The sequence below is a fragment of the Nerophis lumbriciformis genome, linkage group LG16 (assembly GCF_033978685.3).
Source record: "Nerophis lumbriciformis linkage group LG16, RoL_Nlum_v2.1, whole genome shotgun sequence".
Lineage (NCBI taxonomy): Eukaryota > Metazoa > Chordata > Actinopteri > Syngnathiformes > Syngnathidae > Nerophis > Nerophis lumbriciformis.
The window spans coordinates 4,913,459-4,932,098 of NC_084563.2; positions in this window are offsets into that span (position 1 = coordinate 4,913,459).

Here is an 18,640-nt window from a genome sequence, read left to right on the forward strand (position 1 = left end):
CTCCCCTCACCTCCCAGGGGGTGATCAAGGGTGACGGGTCAAATGCAGAGAATAATTCCGCCACACCTCGTGTGTGTGTGACAATCATTGCTACTTTAACTTGACTATGGTCTGAAAAATACAGTATTTATTTGATATACTGTCTATTTTTATTTTTATTTTTTCCAATTATCAATCGATTTAGAATCAATGGCGGAGGTATACAACTTGGCTAATGAAATGAAAACTTGCACAAAGGCAGAAACCGTGAACAATGAAACAAAAACGTACTTGGCATGGGACTGTGAACATGGCATTATGCAGAGTGACGATAAAGAGTGTGATGTCGCCAGAAAGACAGCCTGGCATCTCGAAGCTTAAATAATGGTGACATGATTAGTGAAAACAGGTGCGTGACGTGACAGGTGAAAACTAATGGTTGCTATGGTGACAAAACAAACAAAAGTGCACAAAAAGTCCAAAAAACAAAACCGATCATGACTAAAACAAAACATGATCACACAGACATGACACTTTGCTGTTTTATTTTCGATGAAACAATAGAAAATAGGTAGTCATTAGAGATGTGCGGATAGGCAATTTATTTCATCCGCAACCGCGTCAGAAAGTCGTCAACCATCCGCCATCCACCCGATGTAACGTTTGATCAGAACTGCACCCGCCCGCCATCCGCCCGAAGTTTTATTTATGGAGGCAATAATTGAGCATGGACTTCCAATCGCACTGGCTGATCACATGGGACGGTTAAATGTTTGTAATGCAACCTTTAAAAATCATTACGCGGTGATCGCGGTCCCAAAAATAAACTTTTCTTGCATGATAATGTCCAGAAAAATTTGCTTTATATTACTATAGAGTCCTTTTAACGAATGAGTTTGATGGTTTATCACAAACCTTAAATGAAAGAAGTCCTTTGTTCTCCTGCACCGCATGCGCTTTGGCCTTGCTTCGTGTTTGGTGCGCAATCCTGTCGGCTGTATTTCACAGCACGACATACTGTTAAAAGTGTTTATACTATTTATGCTTTCAAGTCCAAGTTGAAGAAATCTTGTTAAATGTTGACAGCATAACTACCAAAATACAGAAGTATGTCCTTAATATTTTTGCAGTGCTATTTCTGTTGAAAAGTTCAAATGATTACATTAGAGATGTGATGTGCCACTTTTCAAGTGTCTGATGGCTTCAATTAATTTGCATTCATTTTTCATATTTTGAATTCTTTTGAAAGGCTTACAAAAAAACTACATTTGAATTGTAATTCCATGCTATTGACAGGACTATTTATTTTAATGAAGTTAGCTTACCATGTTTACAGTATGATAATTGTGATAGAAATGTGAATTTTAGCCACAGAATATTTTTTACAATTGAACAAGGCAGTAGATTATACAAGCTTGGACAGAAAGTTAATAATGACACCAATTTTTTTTTTTAATGGAATTGTTTAGTACTGTTTTACCATTTGTTTACTGTAAAAAGTGTTTATACTTTCAATTAACAAATTGAAGTCTTGTGAAAGGTTGACAGGATAACTGGCATTAACTGTCAAAATCATTTCAAACTATTGAAGTTAGCTTACAGAATAAACATGTCAATCAACCCATATGATTTTTGCTGTAATATTTTTGTTTTGAAAAGTCACTGTGACTGATAGAAAAGTGATGGTTTTAGCAACATTTTAACCTGTCTGAATGCTAATAATCATTTTGCGTCGGGGGGCGAAGCCCTGAACCCTCCACCAGGACTTTGTCCTGGACCTACCGGGGCCTGCGGCCCTTGGACCCTGGCTACTAGGTTTTTCTGATTTCAAAAGTTGGCAGGTATGGTGAGGTTATAAAGCTTTTGCCTGTTAAAGAAAGGAGACTGATCCAATGCAGCACAGACTTTCGCGTGCCACGCTGTCACGACCCAGACGCACACCAGTGCGCAATCATATGGGAGCCGCGCTGAGCGCACCTCCAAGCGCGTCTCGCTGCCGGCGACGGCCAGGTATGGGCCCGACGCTCCAGCGCCATCCATTTTCAGGGCTAGTTGATTCGGCAGGTGGGTTGTTACACACTCCTTAGCGGGTTCCGACTTCCATGGCCACCGTCCTGCTCTCTATATAAACCAGGGTGAGCCCCACCCCTTTCGTGAGCGCACTGCGCGCGGAGTGACCCCTGTTACGCGCCCCCGGCAACAGGGGTGGCGGGTAGGTAAGCTGCGCGGGCGGAGCGCGCGGAGTGACCCCTGTTACGAGCCCCCGGCCACGGGGGTGGCGGGCAGGTAAGCTGCTTACCTGCTGCGCGTGACGCCGGCCGCGGCGAAGGCGGACGAGGCGGGGTGTCGGTGCGGTGGGCGCGGTGGTGACCCTGGACGTGCGTCGGGCCCTTCTCGCGGATCGCCTCAGCTACGGCTCCCGGTGGGGCCCTCTCGGGGGAAGGGGCCTCGGTCCCGGACCCCGGCGAGGCGTCCCTTCTCCGCTCCGTAAAAGTGTCCATCTCTTTTCTTTTTTTTTCTTCTGTTGTGGCATATGCTGCAGGTGCCTGCTCGTTTTTCGTATGTGGGTAACAACATTTAACTATGTATATATATTTACCAATTGGTTTAACTGCCACCCGCAAAACAAAACAAAAAAAAAACAACAAAAAAAAAAAAATCTAATTAATCCGCCCGACCCGACCCGCGCGCGGATAAAATCTTTTTTTTTTTTAATTTCATCCGCCCGATCCGCGGATAATCCGCGGACTCCGCGGTTGTGCCCGCAAACCGCGCATCTCTAGTAGTCATATAGTAGTACTGTTAGCACAGTACAGTAAACTGACGGTTAATATTTAAACATTTGACATTTCTAACAATTTTGAACAGAAATAGTTCATGCACATTCAGATAAATTCTTCAAAATTACAATAGAAAAAAATGTGGGCTGTATATATGCACACTAATTGACTGAAAGAGCACGCACTTGGCGCGATGATGTCATGTTATCCATGGAAAAAATGCATTTTTAGACAATATGATTTGCCTGAGCGGCTAGGAGACCCCGAGAGTAACAAGCGCTTGCCTTGTTGCCTTTCCATTAACAACAATAAACTAGTTTTTAGTATAAGTTTGCTGGTTTCAAGAAATGTAATGCCGGGCGCATATCATTATGTCAAGATAATGGCACTAGCATTTACTTAATTTAGGAATATTTTTCCACTTTTTTTTTTTTCTACCAAGAAAAGTGCACTTGTTATTAGTGAGAATATACTTATTTTAAGCTATTTTTGGGTTCTTCGAGGTTAGCTAATTTTACTTGTTTTGGAAAGTCTTGACAAGCCTAATTTTCTTGTTCTATTGGCAGATAATTTTGCTTAGTTCAAGTAAAATACCCCTCATTTTTGTATTTTTTTTCCTTGTTTTTGAACACTGACTTTTTGCAGTGTAGGGACTGAAAGTACTGACAGCCTACAGAACCAGGCCAGACACTACAAAAGTTCTACAGTAGCTTGATTTAATCATAAAGGTCAAAAAAAAAAATTCTACCAAGAAAAATACACCTTTTATTAGTGAGAATATACTTATTTTAAGCTATTTTTGGGTTCATTGAGGTTAGCTAATTTCACTTGTTTTGGAAATTATTGACAAGCCAAATTTTCTTGTTTTATTGGCAGATAATTTTGCTTAGTTCAAATAAAATACCCCTAATTTTTGTATTTATTTATTTTTAATTGTTTTTGAACACTGACTTTTTGCAGTGTAGGGACTGAAAATACTGACAGCCTACAGAACCAGGCCAGACACTACAAAGTTCTACAGGAGCTTAATTTAATCATAAAGGTCAAAAAAAAAAAAAAATTCTACCAAGAAAAATACACTTTTTATTAGTGAGAATATACTTATTTTAAGGTATTTTTGGGTTCATTGAGATTAGCTAATTTCACTTGTTTTGGAAATTCTTGACAAGCCAAATTTTCTTGTTTTATTGGCAAATAATTTTGCTTAGTTCAAATAAAATACCCCTCATTTTTGTATTTATTTATTTTTAATTGTTTTTGAACACTGACTTTTTGCAGTGTAGGGACTGAAAGTACTGACAGCCTACAGAACCAGGCCAGACACTACAAAAGTTCTACAGGGGCTTAATTTAATCATATTTTTCAACATATTGAGCAAAAAGGTCCAAAAAAAAAATTTCTACCAAGAAAAGTGCACTTGTTATTAGTGAGAATATACTTATTTTAAGCTATTTTTGGGTTCATTGAGATTAGCTAATTTCACTTGTTTTGGAAATTCTTGACAAGCCAAATTTTCTTGTTTTATTGGCAGATAATTTTGCTTAGTTCAAGTAAAATACCCCTAATTTTTGTATTTATTTATTTTTAATTGTTTTTGAACACTGACTTTTTGCAGTGTATAGAGCGCACCTGTATATAAGCCCCACCCACTATATTTAGATATATATGTTATGAAATGAGTTATTTCACCTGATTCTCATCACTTGGATGGGCGGGCAAATACAGTTTAGTGTATTTCTTGATGGCTCCACCAAGTTGAAGAAAGACGGTCAAGTAGAAGAAACGTTGTCGATGAGGAGGACCAAAGCCCAAAAAGGCAAATGGCCAAACACCTCAGAGTTGTTTCCTTGTCCATAAACCAGTTTCCGTCAGCAACGTTAAAACTAACGAGCGCTGGCGAGATAGTCGCCATGCTGACTGCACATCCTGTGGAAAAAGATGATTACGGCCGCTGCTCACTTTTCATTAGCACAATAGCAACTGGCGCCCATACAATAAAGCGGCAGGGGGGGGGGGGGGCGACATAAACCTGTCGGCTTGGCCTGAAATAGATGGCTCCTGGCCGGGGCGGGGGTGGGGGGGGGGGGGCGGGGGGGGGTGCCCAGCGGCCCCTAAATCAAACGGAGGGAGGAAGGCCGGGGAAGTGGACGAGCAGCAAGTGGGCTCGGACTTGAAGGGGGAGAGAGGAGTGTTTGTCTGGTGAGATTGTCAGTGAGGCCCAAGGAAGGCTCCGGGGCCCCCGCCTCCGTCGGATCCTCTCCTGGCTCCAGACGGAATCTGGCTCTGATTAATAGCCAGCGGAGGTGTCCAGCGATGGCTGATAAGGGACCCCTGCCTCATAACAAGCTGGCTCTGGCACTCGGGGAAGCCAATTAAGCACATCTGAGAAACTCGGGAGCGGTGACAAGCGGTCTGGGCGTCTGGCTCGGGGGCCGCCGTCAATCCACATTAGATACCAAAGTGTATTTCGATGCATTACACCATGTCCCAAGTAAAATAGCTTGGAGGTCGGTAAGCACAATCAGAATTAAAACGTACATTAGGCGCACCGGACTACAAGGTGGACTGTCGAGTTTTGAGAAAATGAGAAGATTTTATTGTCTGAAAAATACAGTAACTATGGACTGGACTCTCACTATTATGTTAGATCCACTATGGACTGGACTCTCTCACTATTATGTTAGATCCACTATGGACTGGACTCTCTCACTATTATGTTAGATCCACTATAGACTGGACTCTCACACTATTATGTTAGATCAACTATGGACTGGACTCTCACACTATTATGTTAGATCCACTATGGACTGGACTCTCTCACTATTATGTTAGATCCACTATGGACTGGACTCTCACTATTATGTTAGATCCACTATGGACTGGACTCTCACACTATTATGTTAGATCCACTATGGACTGGACTCTCACACTATTATGTTAGATCCACTATGGACTGGACTCTCTCACTATTATGTTAGATCCACTATAGACTGGACTCTCACACTATTATGTTAGATCCACTATGGACTGGACTCTCACTATTATGTTAGATCCACTATAGACTGGACTCTCACACTATTATGTTAGATCCACTACGGACTGGACTCTGTCACTATTATGTTGGATCCACTATGGACTGGACTCTCACTATTATGTTAGATCCACTATAGACTGGACTCTCACACTATTATGTTAGATCCACTATGGACTGGACTCTCACACTATTATGTTAGATCCACTATAGACTGGACTCTCACTATTATGTTAGATCCACTATGGACTGGACTCTCACTATTATGTTAGATCCACTATGGACTGGACTCTCACTATTATGTTAGATCCACTATGGACTGAACTCTCTCACTATTATGTTAGATCCACTATGGACTGGACTCTCACACTATTATGTTAGATCCACTATGGACTGGACTCTCACTATTATGTTAGATCCACTATGGACTGGACTCTCACTATTATGTTAGATCCACTATGGACTGGGCTCTCACTATTATGTTAGATCCACTATGGACTAAACTCTCACTATTATGTTAGATCCACTATGGACTGGACTCTCACACTATTATGTTAGATCCACTATGGACTGGACTCTCACACTATTATGTTAGATCCACTATGGACTGGACTCTCTCACTATTATGTTAGATCCACTATAGACTGGACTCTCACACTATTATGTTAGATCAACTATGGACTGGACTCTCACACTATTATGTTAGATCCACTATGGACTGGACTCTCACTATTATGTTAGATCCACTATGGACTGGACTCTCACACTATTATGTTAGATCCACTATGGACTGGACTCTCACTATTATGTTAGATCCACTATGGACTGGACTCTCACACTATTATGTTAGATCCACTATGGACTGGACTCTCACTATTATGTTAGATCCACTATGGACTGGACTCTCACACTATTATGTTAGATCCACTATGGACTGGACTCTCACTATTATGTTAGATCCACTATGGACTGGACTCTCACACTATTATGTTAGATCCACTATGGACTGGACTCTCACTATTATGTTAGATCCACTATAGACTGGACTCTCACACTATTATGTTAGATCCACTATGAACTGGACTCTCACTATTATGTTAGATCCACCATGGACTGGACTCTCTCACTATTATGTTAGATCCACTATGGACTGGACTCTCACACTATTATGTTAGATCCACTATGGACTGGACTCTCACTATGATGTTATATCCACAATGGACTGGACTCTCACTATTATGTTAGATCCACTATGGACTGGACTCTCACTATTATGCTAGATCCACTATGGACTATGAAATATTGGTACCGGTACCAATATTTTGCTACCGGTACCAAAATTATTTTGACACTTTTCGGTACTTTTCTAAATAAAAGGGACCACAAAAAAATGTCATTATTGTCTTTATTTGAACAAAAAAATGTTAGTGTACATGAAACATATGTTTATTATTGTCATTTAGTCCTTAAATAAAATAGTGAACATACTAGACAACTTGTCTTTTAGTAGTAAGTAAACAAACAAAGACTCCTAATTAGTCTATGCAGTAACATATTGTGTCATTTATACACCTATTATTTTGTCAAAATTAATAAAGGACAAACTGTAAAAAGTAATTATTAATCTACTTGTTCATTTACTGTTAATATCTGCTTACTTTCTCTTTTAACATGTTCTATCTACACTTCTGTTCAAATGTAATAATCACTTATTCTTCTCTTCTTTGATACTTGACATTAGTTTTGGATGATACCACACATTTGGGTATCGATCCGATACCAAGTAGTTACAGGATCATACATGTGGCCAGGGACGTATTTCCTGACTTTATAAACATAATATAAATTTTTTTTAAATCAAAGATTTTTTGATGCTAAAAAATATTGATATAATCTTCGTAGTATCGCCTAGATGCGTGCCTGTACTTGGTATCATTACAGTGGATGTCAGGTGTGGATCCACCCATGGCGTTTGTTTACATTCAGGAGCGCTATGCTTTGTTAGCTATTGTATCCTCCTACGGTGTGTAGTGAAGCATGTTTAGCTATTCGTCCTCCTCCAGTGATAACGATACTTGTAGGAAACTTACTTCATTTGTCGCCAGTGTTCAGTGTTACAACTTTAGTTTTGTTTTTAAGCCAAAATAGGTCCGTTCTCCCTTTCTGTCTGCACACTTTGTCTGCTTGTACGTACTCTGTGTGTGTGTGCGCTGCTAGTAAAACCAGCAATGACTTGACGTGACGACGACGCGGGCGCGGGATTGGTACTTTTTAGAGGCGGTATAGTACCGAATATGATTAATTAGTATCTCAGTACTATACTAATACCGGTGCACCGTACAACCCTAGTCTCTAATATGCTTATGCTTTTTGTCCACCTTCGCCTCGCCTCGGCAGGAACCGAAACTGAAAGTTAACTTGATACGTCCGAACGAGGGCCACAAAGGAATTCTCTTCTGCTTAAAAGGTGGAAAACCTTCCTGGACCAGCACTGGGAAACAACCAGTCCTGAATTCATGTACCCTTACACACCTGGACTCTCTTTGCAACCCTCTCGCCTGGCTTTCGCTGATCAAATGCACCCAAGGTGTGATGGCGGAGGTCCAGTCCGCTGCAGAGTGTTTGATATTTCAGAGGAAATATCAAACTCTTTGAATGTGTTCTTAACGCAACTTTCTGTACTTTTTGTACAGAACACCACCACAATAGTTTAAAACAAATAAAGTGCACTTTTGTGCATGATGTCACTAAGATGAATTATCAAAAGAACACTAAATTAAAGTGCACTTTTTGTACAGAACGCGACTACAATAGTTTAAAACAAATAAAGTGCACTTTTGTGCATGATGTAAACAATTTTAAACCATTTTAAACCATTTTAAAATCAAGCAATTTTAATTTGTTTTTAAACAATTTTAAACAATTTTTTTTTAAACATTTTTGAAAACAAATTTTTTTTAAACATTTTTAAACAATTTAAAATAATTGTAATCAATTTTAAACACTTTTAAACAATTTCTATATTCTTTAAACAATTTGAAACAATTTTTATTTTTTTAAACAATTTTAAACCATTTTAAACCATTTTAAAATTAAACAATTGTATTTTTTTAAACAATTTTAAACAACTTTAAACAATTTTAAACAATTTAAAAATCAAGCAATTTTAATTTTTTGAAACAATTTGTATTTTTTTTAAACAATTTGTATTTTTTTAAACAATTTTAAACAATTTAAAAATTAAGCTATTTTATTTTTTTTTTAAACAATTTTAATTTTTTTAAACAATTTTAAACAATGTTAAAATTAAACAATTTTAATTTTTTTCAATTAATTGTAAATCTTTTTTTTTTAATTAAACAATTTTTAACAATTTTAAACTATTTTAAACGATTTTAAATAATTATAAAATAAAACAATTTTGACATTTCAAAACAACACTAAATTAAAGTGCACTTTTTTTACAGAACGCCACTACAATAGTTTAAAACAAGCTATGAGTGCACTTTTGTGCATGATGTCACTAAGATGACATATCAAAACAACACTAAATTAAAGTGCACTTTTTTTGTACAGAACACCACTACAATAGTTTAAAACCAATAAAGTGCACTTTTGTGCATGATGTAAACAATTGTAAACAATTATACCATTTTAAACAATTTTAAACACTTTTAAAAAATTTCTATTTTTTTTAAACAATTTTTATTTTTTTTAAACAATTTTAAACAATTTTAAACAATTATTTTTTTAAACAATTTTAAACCATTTTAAAATTAAACAATTTTTATTTTTTTAAACAAATTTAAACAACTTTAAACAATTTTAAACAATTTAAAAATTAAGCAATTTTAATTTTTTTAAACAATTTATTTTTTGAAACAATTTTAAACAATTTGTATTTTTTTAAACAATTTTAAACAACTAAACAATTTTAAACAATTTAAAAATTAAGCAATTTTAATTTCTTTTAACAATTTATATTTGTTTTAAACAATTTGTATTTTCTTAAACAATTTTAATTTTTTCAAACAATGTTAAAATTAAACAATTTTAATTTTTTTTCAATTAATTGTAAATCTTTTTTTTTAAATGTAAACAATTTTAAACAATTTCAAACATTTTCAAACATTTTTAAACAATTTTAAACAATTATAAAATAAAACAATTTTGACATTTCAAAACAACACTAAATTAAAGTGCACTTTTTGTACAGAACGCCACTACAATAGTTTAAAACAAGCTATGAGTGCACTTTTGTGCATGATGTCACTAAGATGACATATCAAAACAACACTAAATTAAAGTGCACTTTTTTGTACAGAACACCACTATAATAGTTTAAAACAAATAAAGTGCACTTTTGTGCATGATGTAAACAATTGTAAACAATTAAACCATTTTAAACACTTTTAAACAATTTAATTTTTTTTTAAACAATTTTTTTTTTAAACAATTTGAAACAGTTTGAAACAATTTTTATTTTTTTAAACAATTTTAAACCATTTTAAAATTAAACAATTTTTATTTTTTTAAACAATTTAACAACTTTAAACAATTTTAAACAATTTAAAAATTAAGCAATTTTTATTTTTTTAAACAATTTTTTTTTGAAACAATTTTAAACAATTTGTATTTTTTTAAACAATTTTAAACAACTAAACAATTTTAAACAATTTAAAAATTAAGCAATTTTAATTTTTCTTAAACAATTTGTATTTGTTTTAAACAATTTGTATTTTCTTAAACAATTTTAAACAATTTTAATTTTTTTAAACAATGTTAAAATTAAACAATTGTAATTTTTTTTCAATTAATTGTAAATCTTTTTTTTTAAATGTAAACAATTTTAAACAATTTCAAACATTTTCAAACATTTTTAAACAATTTTAAACAATTTTAAACAATTATAAAATAAAACAATTTTGACATTTCAAAACAACACTAAATTAAAGTGCACTTTTTTTACAGAACGCCACTACAATAGTTTAAAACAAGCTATGAGTGCACTTTTGTGCATGATGTCACTAAGATGACATATCAAAACAACACTAAATTAAAGTGCACTTTTTTGTACAAAACACCACTACAATAGTTTAAAACAAATAAAGTGCACTTTTGTGCATGATGTAAACAATTGTAAACAATTAAACCATTTTAAACAATTTTGAACACTTTTAAACAATTTCTATTTTTTTTAAACAATTTTTATTTTTTTTAAACAATTTGAAACAGTTTGAAACAATTTTTATTTTTTTAAACAATTTTAAACCATTTTAAAATTAAACATTTTTTATTTTTTTAAACAATTTAACAACTTTAAACAATTAAAAAATTAAGCAATTTTAATTTTTTGAAACAATTTTTTTTTTAAACAATTTTAAACAATTTGTATTTTTTCAAACAATTTTAAACAACTAAACAATTTTAAACAATTTAAAAATTAAGCAATTTTAATTTTTTTCAACAATTTGTTTTAAACAATTTGTATTTTCTTAAACAATTTTAATTTTTTTAAACAATTTTAAACAATGTTAAAATTAAACAATTTTAATTTTTTTCCAATTAATTGTAAATCTTTTTTTTTAAATGTAAACAATTTCAAACATTTTCAAACATTTTTAAACAATTTTAAACAATTATAAAATAAAACAATTTTGACATTTCAAAACAACACTAAATTAAAGTGCACTTTTTTTTACAGAACGCCACTACAATAGTTTAAAACAAGCTATGAGTGCACTTTTGTGCATGATGTCACTAAGATGACATATCAAAACAACACTAAATTAAAGTGCACTTTTTTGTACAGAACACCACTACAATAGTTTAAAACAAATAAAGTGCACTTTTGTGCATGATGTCACTAAGATGACATCAAAACACTAAATAATTAAAGTGCACTTTTTGTACAGAACGCCACTACAATAGTTTAAAACAAATAAAGTGCACTTTTGTGCATGATGTCACACAAGATATTTCAATAAGTGTCAAATAAAAATGAACTGCATAATAGGAAATGAAATAGTGTATGTCCTTCGCTATGTGGTAGGTTCCTGCGGACGTCATCTCCTTTTGTTGTTGACTATTTGTTTCATACGGTGTTGATGTGGAAATGGTTGCTTGGGCATTTTGTGGGTGTGGCACCGAACGGAGATGTTGACATGCGGAGTTTCAAGCATTCTCTAGCGGGTGACTTTTCAAATGATGCTACACATTAGCAGTAATGCTACTTTTTGTAGCGACGCTTTTGCCGCATACTTGACATATTTACTAACAAATGTACTCTCTGTAAAGCAGCAGTTCCATTGGCAGCAAAACAGGCCCAGAGCATAATACTACCACCACCATGCTTGACGGTAGGAATGGTGTTCCTGGGATTAAAGGCCTCACCTTGTCTTCTTCAGACATTTTGCTGGGTATTGAGGCCAAACAGCTGCGTTTTTGTTTCATCAGACCACAGAGTTTGATATTTCAGAGGAAATATCAAACTCTTTGAATGTGTTCTTAACGCAACTTTCTGATGAAGTCGAAGCGCCACATGGAAAAGCTCCTGTGAGCGAGCACTACAAAGCGCCCGTGGGTAAATATTGGAATAAAAGGGCCCGCTTTCAAGTCGTCCTCCTTTTGTACGTGAAATGAGGGGGGAAAAAAATGTCATTAATGACGGCTTTTGGTGCGGTTTGGACATCACACGGGCTCGTAAATAGCCGCCGCGGCCGCAGATACACGAGTTAGCTCCGGAGGCGTTTGCTGGCAAGATGTGCACGTCTCACATGTGACAAGGATTAAGGAGACGCCGGTTTGTAGCGCCGTGTATTAGGGCTGGGCAATATGGCCTTTTTTTGTATTTTTTTAAACAATTTGTATTTTCTTAAACAATTTTAAACAATTTTAATTTTTTTAAACAATGTTAAAATTAAACAATTTAAATTTGTTTTCAATTAATTGTAAATCTTTTTTTTTTTATTTAAACAATTTTAAACAATTTAAAAATCAAGCAATTTTATTTTTTTTTAATTAATTTGAAACAATTTGTATTTTTTTGAAACAATTTTGAACTATTTGTGTTTTTTAAAACAATTTTAAACAACTAAACAATTTTAAACAATTTAAAAATTAAGCAATTTAAAAAAAATTTAAACAATTTTAAACAATTTGTATTTTTTTAAACAATTTTAAACAATTTGTATTTTCTTAAACAATTTTAAACAATTTTTATTTTTTTAAACAATTTTAAACAATGTTAAAATTATACAATTTAAAAAAAAATTCAATTTATTGTAAATCTTTTTTTTTTAAATTTAAACAATTTTAAACAATTTCAAACATTTTTAACAATTTTAAACAATTATGGCCTTTTTTCAATATCTCGATATTGAGCGGCGCCCTTATTTCCAAAAATGTATGGAAATGGAGAAAGAAAAAAAACCGGGGTGAAAAATAAATGTATTGTTGTAATGTGGTTTCTGTAGGAGAAACCTTACTAATTGTTAGAAATCAATATATTTATGCTTCACTGATGAGAGTATTTGGCGAGCGCCGTTTTGTCCTACTAATTTCAGCGGCCCTTGAACTCACCGTTGCGTGGACTGTGACTCAACAGTTTGTATGCATGTGTAACTTTCACCGACGCTGCCACAGATGCCACTCCTCCCTTGTCTCATTTTGTCCACCAAACGTTTTATACTGTGCGTGAATGCACACAGGTGAGCTTTGTTGATATCATTGACTTGTAATGGAGTGCTAATCAGGCATGTTTTGGTCACTGCATGACTGCAAGCTAATCGATGCTAACATGCTATTTAGGCTAGTACAGGGGTCAGCAACCTTCAGCATACAAAGAGCCATTGGAGCCCATTTCCCCCCAAATAAAACCCACCTAGAGCCACGAACTCTGTTAGATTCTTAAAATGACGATAACACCACTTATAGTTTCCTTACACTTGTGCTATAGGACTTATGAAAATAAACACTTATTTGATGTATTTCTGGGTATAACGAAGCAAATCATCAAATTATTTTGAACATTAGAAAAAAATACACTGTTCCTTCCCTTATTAATGAATAAAAAAAATTAAAATCAACTCATTCCAATGTTCTGAAGGCATACGACTGCGGCATATTCATTTGACTAAAAATTTAAAACAACTACCTAGTCATCACTAACACTTTAAAACAATTTCTAATTTTTTTAAAACAATTTTTATTTTTTTTAAACAATTTATAACAATTTGAAACAATTATTTTTTTTAAACAATTTTAAACCATTTTAAAATTAAACAATTTTAATTTTTTTAAACAATTTTAAACAACTTCAAACAATTTTAAACAATTTGTATTTTTCTGGAACAATTTTTAACTATTTGTATTTTTTAAAACAATTTTAAACAACTAAACGATTTTAAACAATTTAAAAATTAAGCAATTTTAATTTTTTTTTTAAACAATTTGTATTTTCTTAAACAATTTTAAACAATTTTATTTTTTTTAAACAATTTTAGACAATGTTAAAATTAAACAATTTAAAAAAAAATTCAATTAATTGTAAGTCTTTTTTTTTAATTTAAACAATTTTAAACAATTTCAAACATTTTTAACAATTTTAAACAATTGTGGCCTTTTTTCAATATCTTGATATTGAGCGGCGCCCTTATTTCCATAAATGTATGGAAATGGAAAAAAAAAAATACCGGGGTGAAAAATAAATGTATTGTTGTAATATGGTTTCTGTAGGAGAAACCTTACGAATTGTTAGAAATCAATATATTTATGCTTCACTGATGAAAGTATTTGGCGAGCGCCGTTTTGTCCTACTAATTTCAGCGGCCCTTGAACTCACCGTTGTGTGGACTGTGACTCAACAGTTTGTATACATGTGTAACTTTCTCCGACGATGCCACTCCTCCTTTGTCTCATTTTGTCCACCAAACGTTTTATACTGTGCGTGAATGCAAACAGGTGAGCTTTGTTGACTTGTTATGGAGTGCTAATCAGGCATGTTTTGGTCACTGCATGACTGCAAGCTAATCGATGCTAACATGCTATTTAGGCTAGTGTATGTACATATTGCATCATTATGCCTCGTGTGTGTCATGACTAGGACTTTGGCGTGGTTTGTTCTCCCGAGGTGCGAGTGATTTGGACCAGATGTGGCGTGAAGGTGAAGACATATTTAATTTTAACACAAAAAAAAAGAAGAAACAAACAAAAGGCGCTCACAGTGGAGTATAAACACAAAACTTGCACAAAGGCAGAAACTATGAACGATGAAACAAAAACACTAACTGTGGCATTAATAAACAAAAACTTACTTGGACGTGGCATGAAGTGCGCAGAGGTAAACAGATTGTGACGGGTATGATGTCGCCAGACAGACAGCCTGGCAACTGGAAGCTTAAATAATAGTGACATGATTAAAGACAGGTGCGTGAGTTGTGAGGGCAGGCGAAAACTAATGGGTTGCTATGGTGACAAACAAGAGTGCACAATGAGTCCAAACGTGGAACACGTGAAACTAATGGGTAACCATGGAAACAAGACAAGGGAGTGAAAAGCCAGAAACTAAAGAGTCCAATAATTAAACAAAACAAAACATGATTACACAGACATGACAGTTTGTAGCTATATTTGAGCTCATTTAATTTCCTTGACTTATATTAATGTATCTCATGACACATTATCTGTATGTAATATTGGCTGCATTTCTGATAGTTGTTTGTGTAGCCATGTTGTTCCAGACCACAGCAAACATTAGCCAGCTTGCAAAGATTGTGATAAATCCATTAGAAGAAGACAGCCTGCCGTTTCCTTTAACTTGGACACACACGTCTATACCTTTTGGCCATTGTAAGACATTTCCAGGAGTTATCTCACCTTCTGGGAAGTTTTACTAATGTTGTAAAAATGTGTAGAATTAATATTACATTTCAACATTTCTTTCATCGAAAGAAATGTTGTGCCTGCGACACAATCATTTTTGATAGTAGGCTAATATAGCTAATTAGCCACTTCAATTTTTGCGGCTCCAGACAGATGACTTTTTTTGTATTTTTGGTCCAGTATGGCTCTTTCACCATTTTGGGTTTCAATTTTTTTTTTTAAACATTTTTAAATAATTGTAATCCATTTTAAACACTTTTAAACAATTTCTATATTCTTTAAACCATTTGAAACAATTTTTATTTTTTTAAACAATTTTAAACCATTTTAAAATTAAACAATTTTATTTTTTTAAACAATTTTAAACAATTTAAAAACTAAGCAATTTGAATTTTTTTTAAACAATTTAAAAACTAAGCAATTTTAATTTTTTTTAAACAATTGTAAACAACTAAACAATTTTAAACAATTTAAAAATTAAGCAATTTTAATTTTTTTTAAACAATTTTATTTTTTTTAAACAATTTGTATTTTCTTAAAACATTTTAAACAATTTTAATTTTTTTAAACAATGTTAAAATTAAACAATTTTATTTTTTTCAATTAATTGTAAATCTTTTTTTTTAATTAAACAATTTTAAACAATTTCAAACATTTTTAAACAATTTTAAACAATTATAAAATAAAACAATTTTGACATTTCAAAACAACACTAAATTAAAGTGCACTTTTTGTACAGAACGCCACTACAATAGTTTAAAACAAGCTATGAGTGCACTTTTGTGCATGATGTCACTAAGATGACATATCAAAACAACACTAAATTAAAGTGCACTTTTTGTACAGAACGCCAAATAAAGTGCACTTTTGTGCATGATGTAAACAATTTTAAACAATTTTAAACCATTTTAAACAATTTTAAAATTAAGCAATTTTAATTTGTTTTTAAACAATTTTAAATATTTTTAAACTATTTTAAATAATTGTAATCAATTTTAAACACTTTTAAACAATTTCTATTTTTTTATAACAATTTGAAACAATTTTTATTTTTTTAAACCATTTTAAAATTAAACAGTTTTAATTTTTTTTAAACAATTTTAAACAAATTTAAACAATTTAAAACTATTTAAAAATTAAGCAATTTTAATTTTTTTAAACAATTTTAAACAATTTGTATTTTTTTGAAACAATTTTAAACAATTTGTATTTTTTTAAACAATTTTAAACAATTTAAAAATTAAGCAATTTTAATTTTTTTTAAACAATTTGTATTTTTTTTAAACAATTTTAAACAATTTGTATTTTCTTAAACAATTTTAATTTTTTTAAACAATTTTAAACAATGTTAAAATTAAACAATTTTAATTTTTTTCAATTAATTGTAAATCTTTTTTTAAAATTTAAACAATTTCAAACAATTTCAAACATTTTTAAACAATTTTAAACAATTATAAAATAAAACAATTTTGACACTTCAAAACAACACTAAATTAAAGTGCACTTTTTGTACAGAACGCCACTACGATAGTTTAAAACAAGCTATGAGTGCACTTTTGTGCATGATGTCACTAAGATGACATATCAAAACAACACTAAATTAAAGTGCACTTTTTGTACAGAACACCACTACAATAGTTTAAAACAAATAAAGTGCACTTTTGTGCATGATGTAAATAATTGTAAACAATTTTAAACCATTTTAAACAATTTTAAAATCAAGCAATTTTAATTTGCTTTTAAACATTTTTAAACAATTTTAAATAATTTTTAATCAATTTTAAACACTTTTAAACCATTTTTATTTTTTTTAAACCATTTTTATTTTTTTGAAACAATTTGAAACAATTTTAATTTTTTTAAACAATTTTAAACCATTTTAAAATTAAACAATTTTAATTTTTTTAAACAATTTTAAACACATTTAAACAATTTTAAACAATTTAAAAATCAAGCAATTTTAATTTTTTTAAACAATTTTAAACAATTTATATTTTTCTGAAACAATTTTAAACAATTTGTATTTTTTTTAAACAACTAAACAATTTTAAACAATTTAAAAATTAAGCAATTTTATTTTTTTTTAAACAATTTGTAATATTTTTTAAACAATTTTAAACAATTTGTATTTTCTTAAAGAATTTTAAACAATTTTAATTTTTTTAAACAATGTTAAAATTAAACAATTTTAATTTTTTGCAATTAATCATAAATCTTTTTTTTAAAAATGTAAACAATTTTAAACAATTTCAAACATTTTTAAACAATTTTAAACAATTTTAAACAATTTTAAACAATTATAAAATAAAACAATTTTGACATTTCAAAACAACACTAAATTAAAGCGTCCTTTTTGTACATAACGCCACTACAATAGTTTTAAACAAATAAAGTGCACTCTAGTGCATGATGTCACACAAGATATTTCAATAAGTGTCAAGTGTCCACAAGGTTGCGGAGTGTCTTTATAGGAATTTTTCCACCATTCTTCCAAAAGCGCATGAGTGAGGCCACACACTGAAGTCCCAAAGGTGTTCTATCGGGTTCAGGTCAGGACTCTGTGCAGGCCGGTCAAGTTCATCCACACCAGACTCTGTCATCCATGTCTTTATGGACCTTGCTTGGTGGAAGAGGAAGGGGCCCGCTCCAAAACTGTTCCCACAAGGTCGGGAGCATGGAATTGTCCAAAATGTTTTGGTATCCTGGAGCATTCACTGAAAAACAACCCCACACCATAATTCCTCCTCCACCAAATTTCACACTCGGCACTATGCAGTCCGAAATGTAGCGTCCTCCTGGCAAACCTCCAAACCAGAAAAACAGAAAAATCCAATTATTTAAAACTGGAGCTTTTATTGGTGCCTCTAAACCGGGGGTTGGCAACCCCGGGGCTCTAGAGCCGTATGCGGCTCTTTAGCGCCGCCCTAGTGGCTCTCTGGAGCTTTTTCAAAAATGTATGAAAAGTTGA